This window comes from Chiloscyllium plagiosum, unplaced genomic scaffold, assembly GCF_037043375.1.
Source record: "Chiloscyllium plagiosum isolate Xiang-an unplaced genomic scaffold, Cpla_swu_hap1 HiC_scaffold_19, whole genome shotgun sequence".
Classification (NCBI taxonomy): Eukaryota; Metazoa; Chordata; class Chondrichthyes; order Orectolobiformes; family Hemiscylliidae; genus Chiloscyllium; species Chiloscyllium plagiosum.
In genome coordinates this window covers 19636438-19652343 of record NW_028270157.1, presented here as the reverse complement: position 1 = coordinate 19652343, position 15906 = coordinate 19636438, and the positions used below count along the sequence as shown (strand labels likewise).

Here is a 15906-nt window from a genome sequence, read left to right as displayed (position 1 = left end):
GATGCTCTTTGGAGGGTCAGTGCAGACATGATGGGCTGAATAGCCTCTTTCTGAACCATAGGCATTCCATAACTTTATTGGTAGAGTGCAAAAATGGTGTTTCCCCTTGAAGGAGACTCCAGGTAGGACTAGACAGCAGCAAAGAAAATAAGATTAGGAAGAGGCTACTCAGCCCTTTAAGCCCTTCTCCCCATTCCCTTTGATCTCTTTATCAATGAAAAATCCTGATGATGATGATTTCAGAGAAATTTAAAAATCAAGAAAGGTAAAAATCGCAGAACACCAAGTTATAGTCCAAAATGTTTTTTTTTGAAGTACAAGCTTTCAGAGAAGTTAGGCCGGGTCTGCCCTGCTTCTTGCTTTTGCCTTTAACTTGATATTGCCTCCCCTGGCCACAGTCCCTGCCTCAGCTCGGGACTCCCAAGCGGGACCCCGCCCTCCCGCCTAGACGGACAGCCGGACCGACCAATCGTAAGAAGGATGGGCGGGTAGTAGGCGGGGTCGGGAGCGGGCCAATCGATGGCGGGGTGTGGGGTACGGGGCGGGATATGCCGGACGTCACGTGATGAGTGGTGCTGGCGGCCGAGGGAGTGAGTGGGAAGCGGAGACAGAGTGAGGTGGAGTGGCTGGCCGACCAACTGGCGTCTACTCCCCTCACTCCCGTTCTACGGGGTGGAGAGAAGGTGATTTCCATCGCGTGGGGGTGCTGCCGCCCCTCCTCCTCCTTCTGAAAGCGGGTCTCTGGCTGTGGCAGGTGGGTGGGCGCGGAGATCCTTGGAGCCCCTCTCCCTCCCTCCCTTCCTCTTGAGGGGTTTGAGGAGGAGGCCGGAGGGTGAGGGAGGACAGTGAGGCGGCGGGAACCGTTGAATCAGGCGCGCGCGCTGCCCACGGGGCATCGGGCACGGGCGGCACAGTGAGCCCGTAACTCCGTCCCGCACGCGCCCAGCAATCTCCCCCCCCACCCCCCCCCAAAAGGTTGGAACGCTCCTCACCCCTTCCCCGTGCAAACCCCCACTCCCCCAACTCCCTCCCCGTGCGAACCCCCCACTCCATCAACCCCCTCCCCCGTGCGACTCCCCCAACCCCCTCCCCCGTGCGAACCCCCCACTCCCTCCCCTGTGCGAACCCCCCATTCCCTCCCCCGTGCGAACACCCCACTCCCCCAACCCCCTCCCCCGTGCGAAGCCCCCAACCCCCTCCCCCGTGCGAACCCCCCACTCCCCCAACCCCCTCGTCCGTGCGAACCCCCCACTCCCTCCCCTGTGCGAACCCCCCATTCCCTCCCCCGTGCGAACCCCCCACTCCCCCAACCCCCTCCCCCGTGGGAAGCCCCCAACCCCCTCCCCCGTGGGAACCCCCCACTCCCCCAACCCCCTCCCCCGTGCGAACCCCCCACTCCCCCAACCCCCTCCCCCGTGCGAACCCCCCACTCCCCCAACCCCCTCCCCCGTGCGAACCCCCCACTCCCCCAACCCCCTCCCCCGTGCGAACCCCCCACTCCCCCAACCCCCTCCCCCGTGCGAACCCCCCACTCCCCCAACCCCCTCCCCCGTGCGAACCCCCCACTCCCCCAACCCCCTCCCCCGTGCGAACCCCCCACTCCCCCAACCCCCTCCCCCGTGCGAACCCCCCACTCCCCCAACCCCCTCCCCCGTGCGAACCCCCCACTCCCCCAACCCCCTCCCCCGTGCGAACCCCCCACTCCCCCAACCCCCTCCCCCGTGCGAACCCCCCACTCCCCCAACCCCCTCCCCCGTGCGAACCCCCCACTCCCCCAACCCCCTCCCCCGTGCGAACCCCCCACTCCCCCAACCCCCTCCCCCGTGCGAACCCCCCACTCCCCCAACCCCCTCCCCCGTGCGAACCCCCCACTCCCCCAACACCCTCCCCCGTGCGAACCCCCCACTCCCCCAACCCCCTCCCCCGTGCGAACCCCCCACTCCCCCAACCCCCTCCCCCGTGCGAACCCCCCACTCCCCCAACCCCCTCCCCCGTGCGAATCCCCCAACCCCCTCCCCCGTGCGAACCCCCCACTCCCCCAACCCCCTCCCCCGTGCGAACCCCCCACTCCCCCAACCCCCTCCCCCGTGCGAACCCCCCACTCCCCCAAACCCCCTCCCCCGTGCGAATCCCCCAACCCCCTCACCCGTGCGAACCCCCCACTCCCCCAAACCCCCTCCCCCGTGCGAATCCCCCAACCCCCTCACCCGTGCGAACCCCCCACTCCCCCAAACCCCCTCCCCCGTGCGAATCCCCCACCCCATTCCCCCGTGCGAACCCCCCACCCCCCTCCCCGTGCGAACCCCCCACCCCCCTCCCCGTGCGAACCCCCCACCCCCCTCCCCGTGCGAACCCCCCACCCCCCTCCCCGTGCGGACCCCCCACCCCCCTCCCCGTGCGGACCCCCCACCCCCCTCCCCGTGCGGACCCCCCACCCCCCTCCCCGTGCGGACCCCCCTCCCCGTGCGGACCCCCCACCCCCCTCCCCGTGCGGACCCCCCACCCCCCTCCCCGTGCGGACCCCCCACCCCCCTCCCCGTGCGGACCCCCCACCCCCCTCCCCGTGCGGACCCCCCACCCCCCTCCCCGTGCGGACCCCCCACCCCCCTCCCCGTGCGGACCCCCCACCCCCCTCCCCGTGCGGACCCCCCACCCCCCTCCCCGTGCGGACCCCCCACCCCCCTCCCCGTGCGGACCCCCCACCCCCCTCCCCGTGCGGACCCCCCACCCCCCTCCCCGTGCGGACCCCCCACCCCCCTCCCCGTGCGGACCCCCCACCCCCCTCCCCGTGCGGACCCCCCACCCCCCTCCCCGTGCGGACCCCCCACCCCCCTCCCCGTGCGGACCCCCCACCCCCCTCCCCGTGCGGACCCCCCACCCCCCTCCCCGTGCGGACCCCCCACCCCCCTCCCCGTGCGGACCCCCCACCCCCCTCCCCGTGCGGACCCCCCACCCCCCTCCCCGTGCGGACCCCCCACCCCCCTCCCCGTGCGGACCCCCCACCCCCCTCCCCGTGCGGACCCCCCACCCCCCTCCCCGTGCGGACCCCCCACCCCCCTCCCCGTGCGGACCCCCCACCCCCCTCCCCGTGCGGACCCCCCACCCCCCTCCCCGTGCGGACCCCCCACCCCCCTCCCCGTGCGGACCCCCCACCCCCCTCCCCGTGCGGACCCCCCACCCCCCTCCCCGTGCGGACCCCCCACCCCCCTCCCCGTGCGGACCCCCCACCCCCCTCCCCGTGCGGACCCCCCACCCCCCTCCCCGTGCGGACCCCCCACCCCCCTCCCCGTGCGGACCCCCCACCCCCCTCCCCGTGCGGACCCCCCACCCCCCTCCCCGTGCGGACCCCCCACCCCCCTCCCCGTGCGGACCCCCCACCCCCCTCCCCGTGCGGACCCCCCACCCCCCTCCCCGTGCGGACCCCCCACCCCCCTCCCCGTGCGGACCCCCCACCCCCCTCCCCGTGCGGACCCCCCACCCCCCTCCCCGTGCGGACCCCCCACCCCCCTCCCCGTGCGGACCCCCCACCCCCCTCCCCGTGCGGACCCCCCACCCCCCTCCCCGTGCGGACCCCCCACCCCCCTCCCCGTGCGGACCCCCCACCCCCCTCCCCGTGCGGACCCCCCACCCCCCTCCCCGTGCGGACCCCCCACCCCCCTCCCCGTGCGGACCCCCCACCCCCCTCCCCGTGCGGACCCCCCACCCCCCTCCCCGTGCGGACCCCCCACCCCCCTCCCCGTGCGGACCCCCCACCCCCCTCCCCGTGCGGACCCCCCACCCCCCTCCCCGTGCGGACCCCCCACCCCCCTCCCCGTGCGGACCCCCCACCCCCCTCCCCGTGCGGACCCCCCACCCCCCTCCCCGTGCGGACCCCCCACCCCCCTCCCCGTGCGGACCCCCCACCCCCCTCCCCGTGCGGACCCCCCACCCCCCTCCCCGTGCGGACCCCCCACCCCCCTCCCCGTGCGGACCCCCCACCCCCCTCCCCGTGCGGACCCCCCACCCCCCTCCCCGTGCGGACCCCCCACCCCCCTCCCCGTGCGGACCCCCCACCCCCCTCCCCGTGCGGACCCCCCACCCCCCTCCCCGTGCGGACCCCCCACCCCCCTCCCCGTGCGGACCCCCCACCCCCCTCCCCGTGCGGACCCCCCACCCCCCTCCCCGTGCGGACCCCCCACCCCCCTCCCCGTGCGGACCCCCCACCCCCCTCCCCGTGCGGACCCCCCACCCCCCTCCCCGTGCGGACCCCCCACCCCCCTCCCCGTGCGGACCCCCCACCCCCCTCCCCGTGCGGACCCCCCACCCCCCTCCCCGTGCGGACCCCCCACCCCCCTCCCCGTGCGGACCCCCCACCCCCCTCCCCGTGCGGACCCCCCACCCCCCTCCCCGTGCGGACCCCCCACCCCCCTCCCCGTGCGGACCCCCCACCCCCCTCCCCGTGCGGACCCCCCACCCCCCTCCCCGTGCGGACCCCCCACCCCCCTCCCCGTGCGGACCCCCCACCCCCCTCCCCGTGCGGACCCCCCACCCCCCTCCCCGTGCGGACCCCCCACCCCCCTCCCCGTGCGGACCCCCCACCCCCCTCCCCGTGCGGACCCCCCACCCCCCTCCCCGTGCGGACCCCCCACCCCCCTCCCCGTGCGGACCCCCCACCCCCCTCCCCGTGCGGACCCCCCACCCCCCTCCCCGTGCGGACCCCCCACCCCCCTCCCCGTGCGGACCCCCCACCCCCCTCCCCGTGCGGACCCCCCACCCCCCTCCCCGTGCGGACCCCCCACCCCCCTCCCCGTGCGGACCCCCCACCCCCCTCCCCGTGCGGACCCCCCACCCCCCTCCCCGTGCGGACCCCCCACCCCCCTCCCCGTGCGGACCCCCCACCCCCCTCCCCGTGCGGACCCCCCACCCCCCTCCCCGTGCGGACCCCCCACCCCCCTCCCCGTGCGGACCCCCCACCCCCCTCCCCGTGCGGACCCCCCACCCCCCTCCCCGTGCGGACCCCCCACCCCCCTCCCCGTGCGGACCCCCCACCCCCCTCCCCGTGCGGACCCCCCACCCCCCTCCCCGTGCGGACCCCCCACCCCCCTCCCCGTGCGGACCCCCCACCCCCCTCCCCGTGCGGACCCCCCACCCCCCTCCCCGTGCGGACCCCCCACCCCCCTCCCCGTGCGGACCCCCCACCCCCCTCCCCGTGCGGACCCCCCACCCCCCTCCCCGTGCGGACCCCCCACCCCCCTCCCCGTGCGGACCCCCCACCCCCCTCCCCGTGCGGACCCCCCACCCCCCTCCCCGTGCGGACCCCCCACCCCCCTCCCCGTGCGGACCCCCCACCCCCCTCCCCGTGCGGACCCCCCACCCCACTCCCCCGTGCGAACCCCCCACCCCACTCCCCCGTGCGAACCCCCACCCCACTCCCCCGTGCGAACCCCCACCCCACTCCCCCGTGCGAACCCCCACCCCACTCCCCCGTGCGAACCCCCACCCCACTCCCCCGTGCGAACCCCCACCCCACTCCCCCGTGCGAACCCCCACCCCACTCCCCCGTGCGAACCCCCCACTCCCCCGTGCGAACCCCCATCTCATTCCCCAACCCCCTCCCCCATGTGAACCCCCCATCTCATCCCCCAACCCCCTCCCCCATGTGAACCCCCCATCTCATCCCCCAACCACCTCCACATGCGAACCTCCACTGTGTGAACCCCCCTCCTCATCCCCCACCCCCCTCCACATGCGAACCCCCTCTCTCACCCACCCTGTGTAACCCCCCAACCCCTCCCCAACACCCACCCCGTGCAAAGCCCCTCCTCACCCCTAACATCCACCCCATGCGAACCGCCCCCAAAACACCTGTCTGAATCCCCTCAACCCCCTCCCTGTCCGAACCGCTCCCAACGTGCACCCCCAACCCCATCTGAATCACCCCCTACTGTCTGAACCACCACCTCCACCACCTTGCAGAACCCCCCCCCCCTCCCCCCCGCCCCCCTCCCTCCCCCCCGCCCCCCTCCCTCCCCCCCCGCCCCCCTCCCTCCCCCCCCGCCCCCCTCCCTCCCCCCCGCCCCCTCCCTCCCCCCCGCCCCCCTCCCTCCCCCCCGCCCCCCTCCCTCCCCCCCGCCCACCTCCCTCCCCCTCGCCCCCCTCCCCCCCGCCCCCTCCCCCCCGCCCCCTCCCCCCCGCCCCCTCCCCCCCGCCCCCTCCCCCCCGCCCCCTCCCCCCCGCCCCCTCCCCCCCGCCCCCTCCCTCCCCCCCCTCCCTCCCCCCCCTCCCTCCCCCCCCTCCCTCCCCCCCCCCTCCCCCCTCCTCCCTCCCCCACCCCATGTCTGCTACCCCTCAATTGCACCCTATCCGAACAGCCCACCCCCACCATATCTGAAACCCCCTCCCAGTCCCCCCCATCCAGACAGTACCACTAACCCCCACCTCATCCAACCCCTTCAGCCGTGTCCAACCCCATCCCATCTAACCGACCCCACCTTCACCCCAGTCTTGTCTGACCACCTCAAACTCTGCAGCCAACCACTCCCTCTTTCTGGACCCCTGCTCTGCCCCCATCTTTTCATCACACACCAGACCCCACACACTTCACCTTGTGCCCTCTTTCTTCTGTCCTCTCCTTCCCCATCCCTCCTTTTCTTGTCAAGTCCATCCCTATAAACCCTGGGATCTCTTACCCTTTTCCCACATCCATCCTGATCCCTTCTCCAATTCCCTCCCCCCTCCCACCATATGTCTGCTACCCCTCAATTGCACCCTATCCGAACAGCCCACCCCCACCATATCTGAAACCCCCTCCCCCCTCCCCCCTCGGTCTGTCTGCTCCCCCTCAACCCCACTCCATTTGAACCCCTCCCCCCAAACACCCTCTGTTAGAACCACCCTCACCAACCCCCCCACCCCATCATATGTCTGCTACCCCTCAATTGCACCCTATCCGAACACCCCACCCCCACCATATCTGAAACCCCATCCCAGTCCCCCCCCATCCAGACAGTACCACTAACCCCCACCTCATCCAACCCCTTCAGCCGTGTCCAACCCCATCCCATCTAACCGACCCCACCTTCACCCCAGTCTTGTCTGACCACCTCAAACTCTGCAGCCAACCACTCCCTCTTTCTGGACCCCTGCTCTGCCCCCATCTTTTCATCACACACCAGACCCCACACACTTCACCTTGTGCCCTCTTTCTTCTGTCCTCTCCTTCCCCATCCCTCCTTTTCTTGTCAAGTCCATCCCTATAAACCCTGGGATCTCTTACCCTTTTCCCACATCAATCCTGATCCCTTCTCCAATTCCCTTGACCATGTCCTCCTCCTCCTTGCCCTGTCTACTTTTGTTACTTGCTTCCCCAAATATCTCCCCCACATTCTATGATTAAAATCTGCCTAATCTGAATGTTTTAGAATGTTCACATCTGGCTACATAATTTTTTTTTCAAAAACAACATTCTACACTCCTATAGGAACATCTGGAGAGAGCTTGTTCCTCATTTTCCCAGTGATAACTGCTGTTTGACAGTGAGGCACCACCCTCCTATTTGTTAAAATGCCTGCTTGACCCTTTACACTAGTGAAAGAGAAGGGTGTGGACAGATCTGAATGTAGGCTGTCCATTCTCCCCACCCACACTAAATGCTGCATCTTGCCAGCAATTTTTTTCAACTTAAAATTATGGATGGAACAGATATTACTTTGAAACCCTTCCAGACCTGGTTTGTAGTTGACATCTACCATAGCTTAGTGAACATCTGAATGAAGATTGTCAAGGAAATTTGTGATTGACGTGTCATTTCTGATCAGTCTTTTTTTTTGTCCTTATTGGAAGTCTGACTTTGCAACTTTAAACTAGCTGTAATTTATACTGAGCCAGGATGTACTAACTAATAGAATAAAAACAAAATACTGAAAGCACGTAGCTTACTTTCTGGAACAAATTAATACTTGTGCTTTTTGCTGTTATTCAACTTGCAGGTTTAAAATAAAGTTAGCTCCTATTTTGTAGTATCGATCCTCTTGATGGATCAGAGGAGACCAAGTTAAGAAGATAGTCTACTTTAGTTGCTACTCGATCTATTCAAGCACATATTGATTATCTGACTGAACTGTTGACCATGATATCAAATATGTTGTCCTGGAGTGATGTCAAAATAGTCTCCAAATTTTATGTTAATAGGTACAGAAAAAGCATAATTTTACAATTACAGTCAGGCTGTTGACAGATACCTGGAAATACTTCTTTTGGACAAAGGTTGACTAAGTTTGATACCCTTCCTTAAAGGGCCATTGATGCTGATTGAATTGGAATCTTCAAAATTGCATGCGATAGAATTTGTTAGATGCAAGTAATGATATATAGGAATACACAGATAATGATAGGAATTGATCTATAGGTCAGTCGTCTAGTTAAGTTGTGAAACAGTTAGTGTTCCTCTTATGAGAATTGCATGAGGTGTTGCTACTGCAGATTCATTGGCAGCTATTCTATGAATAGGGGCTACTGTATTAAATGTCTTGAAAGTGCATCAGGTTAATATTACTGGCGGATTGAAATAGGCTAGAATAAATCTCTGCTTGCCATTTGTGGTCAGTCAGAACTGTTCAGGCTGGGTGCAGAGCTGCTGGCAAACTAGGCATTGCCAGGGAAGAGTATTTTCAGGCACAAGTATTTTAAGAGCCAGTTGCTTCAAATTAATGCTGGTTGAATTACTTCTGTTTATGTAACAAATCATAAACATTCAGTGGTGATTTACTTTGTATCTCATTTTCTACTGTGTTTTGGTCCTCTACAAACACCCAATAAGGGGGATAAAAGCAAACTTTGTAACTTTTCCAATTCTATGCAGTATTTTTCATATGTTTTTTGGAAACTAGTCATGTATAGTTACTTGCATCATGCACACCAGGTTATTTTTGGTGCACGAGCACAATGATTATTGATTTTGGACAAGCAGCTTGGAGGTTGAGAACTGAGATTCCACTGTAGTAAATTCTGAAATTCATTCCTGATTATATCATCTGCATGAGTCAGGCGTTTGCTTGACATTACAAATACAAATATTGTCTAAAGTTGTTTCCATCACCAATTCGACTTGCTTCCTTGTGACTCTAATAATGCCCTCCATTCCATTTCAGAGCAAATAAATTGAATCAGCTCTTCCTGCAAACATTTTAAAGAATACTTTAATAGGTATAATGGCATTTTGGTGTTGCCATGCATGTCAAAGCTTTAAAGACATGCGACAAGTTTGAGTTCTATAGTTTGAGTTTAGGCTTAATCCTATTGAAGATGTATATCTGTTATGTTGTCCTCAAAGTGCTGGCCTTGGGTTGGTTGGTGGTGCTCTTGCATCTGTATCAGAAAGATGAATTGAAGTCCCATCTCAAGACTCGAGCATGAGAGCGTAAAGCAACCAGTACAGTACTGAGGAAGTGCTTCATTGTCCAGGATGCTGCCTTTCAGTGTCCTGAACAATATTTCTTAATCAGTGTATTACAAATTATTTTTCTGGCCATAATCTTATTTAGCGAGTTTTGAGAAGATTTGTAGCTCAGGTTGAGATTCTGGATGTAGTTTTGCTGTTTGACGTGGAAGGTTCACTTCCAGACGTTTCGTTACCCTACTACGTAACATCTTCAGTGGGCCTCTGAACGAAGCACTGCTGATAATTCTTGCTTTCTATTTATGTTTGGGTTTCTTTGGGTTGGTGATGTCATTTCCTGTTCATTTTCTCAGGGGGTGGTAGATAGAGTCTAACTCGATGTGTTTGTTGATAGAATTGTGGCATTCCAACCGGAACTCTATTTTGTAAATGACATTAGTTTTGTTTGTTGTCTGTATAGGGTCTTTCAAGTTCATTAGCTGCTGTTTTAGTGGCTTTGTGGGCCACCCGCGCCCCCCCACCTTCCAGGCATCATGGTAGCCCACAAACCTACCAACACACTAAGACAACAGCTGATGAACTTGAAATACAGACAACAAGCAAAGCTAATGTAATTTACAAAATACCGTGCAAAAACTGTAACAAACACTACATTGAACAAACAGGCAGAAAACTAGCCACTAGGATATGTGAACATCAACTAGCCACAAAACGACATGACCCTCTCTCACTAATATCCTTACATACAGATAAGGAAGGGCACCACTTAGACTGGGACAACCCATCCATCCTAGGACAAGCCAAACAGAGAGAGACATGAGAATTCCTAGCGGCGTGGCATTCCAACCAGAATGGTTGGAATGTGTGCATACTGGTGACTTTACTTCCTGCATTACAATAATGACTGTTCGAAAGTACTGCGTTGACTGTAAAGCACTGTGGGACATGGAAGTGTTGAATGGTACTTTCTATATATGTTTCCTTCTAAATCACTGGTGAAAATCATATTCTCTGAAGACAATAGTATTTTAGGACTTGGTTTGTATTTTGGTCTTGGATTTGGTTGATAATTTCAGCTTGAGTTTGGGATAGTTTCAAGTGTATTCCTATTCCAGACATGGTGTAATGTGCATTTTCCTTTTTGAAAGAAAAGTGAGTTTGCACATATTAAATGGTTGTAGGATTCCACAATATTTTTCACCAGTATGCAAGCATTCTTTCAGTTTGTCACAATGCTGAAATCAAGATATCCATCATGTGGCCCACCAGAAGAGAGAACTTTCTTGCACTCATTCTTCCAATTAAAAACGTAAGTTCAATGCAACAAATAATACAAATTATGCCTTACTTTGTACTTGATTCAGGTTTGTGGTCAGTGGATCTTAGAGTTTGAACTTTCTGAGAGTCAGTTGGATTGGCTCATTGCAGAATTAAAATCAGTGGAATTAAAGGAGTAGAATTTTGGGATATGGAGGAGAACAAGTTAGCAAAATCAAGCTTCTCATGAATATTATATTTGGAATACTTAGTGATCTTGAACTGAGGTTTAATGTAACTCTTTTCTTGTGAATTAAAGGGGAAGGTTCTCTCTCTTCCCACTGCTTCCCCCCGCCCTCCAAAAAACCCTCACTAATGTACCAGATAGTGAGTTTTGAATAAGTTATACTGTAATAATATCTATTAATTTGGTGAGGAACAGTATTCTTTGCAAAGCAGTATTCTCTGGCAGTTGCTGAGCTGCTGATTAGTTAGAATGTTGCTGCTAATTTACTTAGCGTTGTTAGAATAATTCTGGTTAGTTGTATGTGCATTTATTTGGAACAAAGAACAGTACAGCACAGGAACAGGTCATCAAGCCTATGCCGACACATGACTATTTTCTAAACTTAAAAAACCTGTTGCCTCCATGCAGTCTCTCTATTCCCTGCCTATTTATATATCTCTCAGATGTTATTGTTGTATCTGCTTCTACCACCATCTGACAGTGCATTGCAGGCACTTGCCCACCTCTTCCTCCTCTTTCCCCCCCCCCCCACCCCAAAACCGAATGGGGGGAAGAGAAACTTCTCCCACATCTCCTTTAAACTTACTCCCATTCATCTTAAACTGATGTCCCTTCGTAATTGACATTTCTACCATGGGGAAATGTTAAGAGTGTGATGCTGGAAAAGCACAGCAGGTCAGGCAGCATCCGAGGAGCAGGAAGATCGACGCTTCAGGCAAAAGCCCCTCATCAAGAAGGGCTGATGAATGGCTTTTGCCCAAAATGTTGATTTTCCTGCTCCTCAGATGCTGCCTGACCTGTGCTTTTCCAGTACCACACTCTTGACTCTCATCTTCAGCATCTGCAGTACTCACTTTCGCCTACCTTGGAGAAAAGTCTGCCGACTATCCATTCTATCCACGGTTCTCATAATTTTGAAAACTTCTATCAGTTCGCCCCTCAGCCTCTGACATTCACATGAAAACAAACCGAAGGTTTCCAATCTCTCATAGCTTTGAAGATTTATATTTTTGCTGATAAATGGCATTTCTTATTATTGTAACTTTGTTATCCCTTTAATGTAATGGAATGACTCAGTGCTTTGCAGGAACTTTATGGAGCAAAACTCATTGACACTGAGCAGCATACAGCATTCGTCCTGAATATCACAAGGTTGGTCAGAGTATTAGGTTTTAAGCAATGTCACGAAGATGAAAGAAAAGACAAATTTTTGGAGAACCTCGTGTCTAGGTACCTGAAAGCAAGGCTGTCAACAGCAGAGGGATTAAATTGGAATTGTTCACTAGGCTAGAATTTGAGGAATGTAATCTGAAGTGGCGTGCAGAAGGTGTAGCCATGAAGCAATTGGAAATAAAGATGACATTTTGAAAATTGTGATTTCTTCACAAAAGAGCAATGTGGAGCAAGGTGTACAAAACTGATGGGTGTCTGGAATTTGCAGGGAATTAGAGCACAAGTGGAAGAATGGTCTTGAGATATGTGGATTGTTGATTGTGAGAGACCACACAAGTATGTTGGAATAGTTAAGTCTAGAGGTAACAAAGGGTGCGTGGGAATTTCACCAGCAGATAGATTGAGACAAGACTGAAGTTGGGTAGCGAGCACCTTTCATGCTGCAAACGTGTGGTTCTGGGTCAAATATAACACCACATTTATGGATTATCTCGTTCCGCATCCAACATTTTCTAGAGGAGAAATGGAAAGGCAACAATTCCTATGAGTCAAAATAATGGCTTTTGATTTGTGATATTTAATTGGAAAAGTTTTAAGTGCATCCAATGTTGTGAAATATTTTGTAACTTCTGTTCTTAGTACATATCAATTCATGGCCATTTGACTTGTATGCTGGCAGTACAGGAGTCTCCTAAGGCATTTCCCCCTCAAACAAGTATGTTTTTGAGAGGGGATTTGTGGCCTCAAGGGAAAGCAGCCAGATCAGTGTTACCACAAGTGGCTCTGTTGTTCAGCAGAGAGAATTGAAATGTAGGTGAGCATTTGTGATAGAAGACTATAGCCAGGAGCGGCCAGTGGCTCAGTGGTTAGCACTGCTCCCTGACAGCGCCAGAGAACCATCTGCCTGTGTGGAGTTTGCACATTCTCCATGTCTGTCTGGGTTTCCTCTAGGACCTCCCTTTGCCTCCCACAATCCAAAGATGTGCAGGTTAGGTGAATTGGCCCTGTTAAATTGCCCATAGAGTTCAGGGATGTGTCGGTTAGGTGCATTAGTCAGGGGTAAAATATAGGGTAGGGGAATGGCTCTGGGTGGGTTACTCGTGTGGAGGGTCAGCGTAGATGTGTTGGGCTGGAGGGCCTGTTTCCACACACTGGGGATTCTATGATTTAGATAGATGTTTCGCCTATACATATGGCCGCAAGTGAGACTCCTGGATGATATGTTGCTTTCTGGTGCCAGGGTCAAGGATGTCTTGGAGTGGGCACAGCATATTCTGATAGGGGAGGTTGAGTGGCCAGATGTCATGCTCTATTATTACTAATAACGTAGGCAGAGAGCGAGATGAGGTGTTACAAAGGGAATTTAGGTAGTTGGGTAGGAAGTCTACAACTGTAATCTTTGGGTTACACGCTGTGCCACATGCTAATGAAGCCAGAAATAGGAAGATAATACAGTTGAATATGTGGCTAAAGAGCAGATGTGGAAGGGAGGGCTTCAGATATCTGGATTATTGGGATCTCTCCCAGGATAGGAGAGACGTGTACTAAAAAGACGGATTGCGCTAAAACTGGAGGAGCACCATCCACCTTGCAGGTGGTGTAATTTGAGGGGAAGGTTGATGGTAAGTCAGGTGAGCAACAGAAAGTACAGATAGGATCAGAATAATGAACACGACAGGACTGGTCATCTGAAGTGTATTTATTTTAATGGAAGGAGTATAACGGATAAGACCGATGAACCTAGAGCCTAGGTTAGTACATGGAACTATGCTGTTAGAGCCATTATGGAAACTTAGGTGAGAGAAGGGAAGGACAGATAGCTCAATGTTCCAGGATTTCAGTGTTTCATTCAGGCAAGAGAGAAAGTTGAATAACTGAGAATGTCACAACTGTACCAAGCGAAGACATCTTGGAGAGGCCAAATGCATTCACTTCAGCTGGTCTTGTAGGAGCAAAGGAAACTGAACTAAGCCAATCAGTCCCACAGCCTGCTCCGCCATTTATCGAGGTCATAGTTTATGTTTGACCTCAATGTTGTTTCCTTGTATTATCCCCACATCCCCGAGAAGTTGATGGATCTTTGTCTTGAATATACTCAGTGTCTGAACCTTCTCAAAAATCTGCAGTTGAGAATGCCAAAGGTTCACCACTCTGGATGACGAAATTCGTCCTGGTTTTGGTCTGGCCGAGAGGTAGGGATACTACAATTGCAAGATCCTAGTCTATGTCAGGTATATCCTTTCATGCTCCAGTTGTAGCAGAAAAGAAATATGATAGGTAGAAAATGATTGATAAATGATTTTTGTTTTTGAGAAGTTTTTTTCAAAAATGTAACATAACTGTACTAAATGAATCTTATTGTTAAAGTTGGTCTGAGCCCTGGAGACATCCACCAACAGTGAAAGCAAATGTTGCTAGATTTCCATACAATAACATAGGTATAACCTCAGTTATCATTTTATCAGGAAAGATTCATCAGGCTGGGGCCCCTTCCTGGAGAAAATATTTCCACTAACTGGTGAGGCTGTAAGGACTAGCATGGATCTGTTGAGTCAAAAGACATTTATCTGCATTATAAATGATTTTTAATTCTTACCTTAAATCACTTTGAATGCTTGTTCTGAGCCCTCAAAAGACTATTTCCCTTTATAAACATTGGAAGCAATTCATGTTTGAATTGCACAACATATGCGCACTCCCAATATGCTAAATACAGCAATGATGGGCTTTCACATCCTGCTTTTGTGACACTGCATCACATGATGTTGCTATTTCTCGACGTTTTTTATAATACATCAGTAACTGCAAGGTTTTAAAAAATATTAATGTAATGTCCAATGCATAATTTTCTGAAAATGGTAAATAGTTTGTAGGAAAATTAGATTAACGTAATTTCCAAACCTTTGAATTTTACTAAATTTATTACGTTTAATGAATTTGATCAACTATGATATTCTCCATCCTTCTTAGTAAAGAACTGCTCAGCTAGAGTTAATACAGCAGAACTGCAACATGTAAAAATTATTCCACACACTTTAGCAGAGAAAAAAGTACTGGTAACTTCATTAAAAGAGCATCTCAAACCTTCATTAGTACGTATTATGTGTTTGGCTTCGTGTGATTCCGTATACCAGAAAAATAGGTTCAGGATCAAATTTGCCATTTCCTGAAACAAAGTTCAGCAGTAAAGTTGTGTGTGTGACTTAAGTCCAGGAACGTCTGACAAAGGGGATATACTCCGAATGCTGGAAACCTGAAATAAGAACAAGTGCTGAAAAACTTAAGAGTTCTGGATGCATTTGTGGAGAGTGAAACTGTTGTCAGACCAGGTGACCTCTCATCAGAATGGTTTTTCTCCATCAACCGATGTGCCATAACTGCGAAGCATTTTTGAACATTTTGTTTTGTTATTGTTTTCTATGACATAGCAATAGGATAAAATAAGTTGAAGTTTGAAAGAAAAGCAGTATGAAATATAAATGCAAATTTCTGAGTGAAGTTTGAATGCAGTGTTTCTGAGGAGAGTTCTGTGCTGCAGAAATATCGTTACTTTTACATTTCAAATCTTTTTCTTGTGACTTTGTTTACTTCATGTGCTATATTTTTGGGATTTGGCATTAGTGGCCATCTGTACTTGCTCTTGAAAATTGCTGATGAGCTGCTTTATTGTTTTGAAAGCATGAAATAGATGGGTTTTTTATATAACTGATCATATCAGTAACCTGTAATAAAGCATTTTAGCTGCTTCAATAGGTGTTTGGGGTAAAGTTTGACACCCTAGATCTCTAACTGATTGCATCTTGAATGGCTGGCTGAAATTGAGAATTTCTGACATGGGGGCAGAATTCTTCAT

General features: G+C 55.2%; 1 protein-coding gene across 17 annotated transcripts in view; it reads left to right on the top strand.

The window, feature by feature from the left end:
- Nucleotides 1-592: 592 nt before the first annotated feature.
- The window catches only part of ppfibp1b (PPFIA binding protein 1b), a 178955-nt gene continuing 163641 nt past the window's right edge, over nucleotides 593-15906 (top strand). For 5 of the 17 annotated variants that reach the window (XM_043709818.2, XM_043709813.2, XM_087997090.1 and 2 more), the window contains exon 1: nucleotides 604-754. The gene's annotated coding sequence lies outside the window, so the exon portion shown is untranslated. Of the gene's footprint in view, nucleotides 755-15906 lie in introns of all 17 variants that reach the window. The other 12 variants (XM_043709811.2, XM_043709810.2, XM_043709806.2 and 9 more) reach the window with 5 other exon arrangements.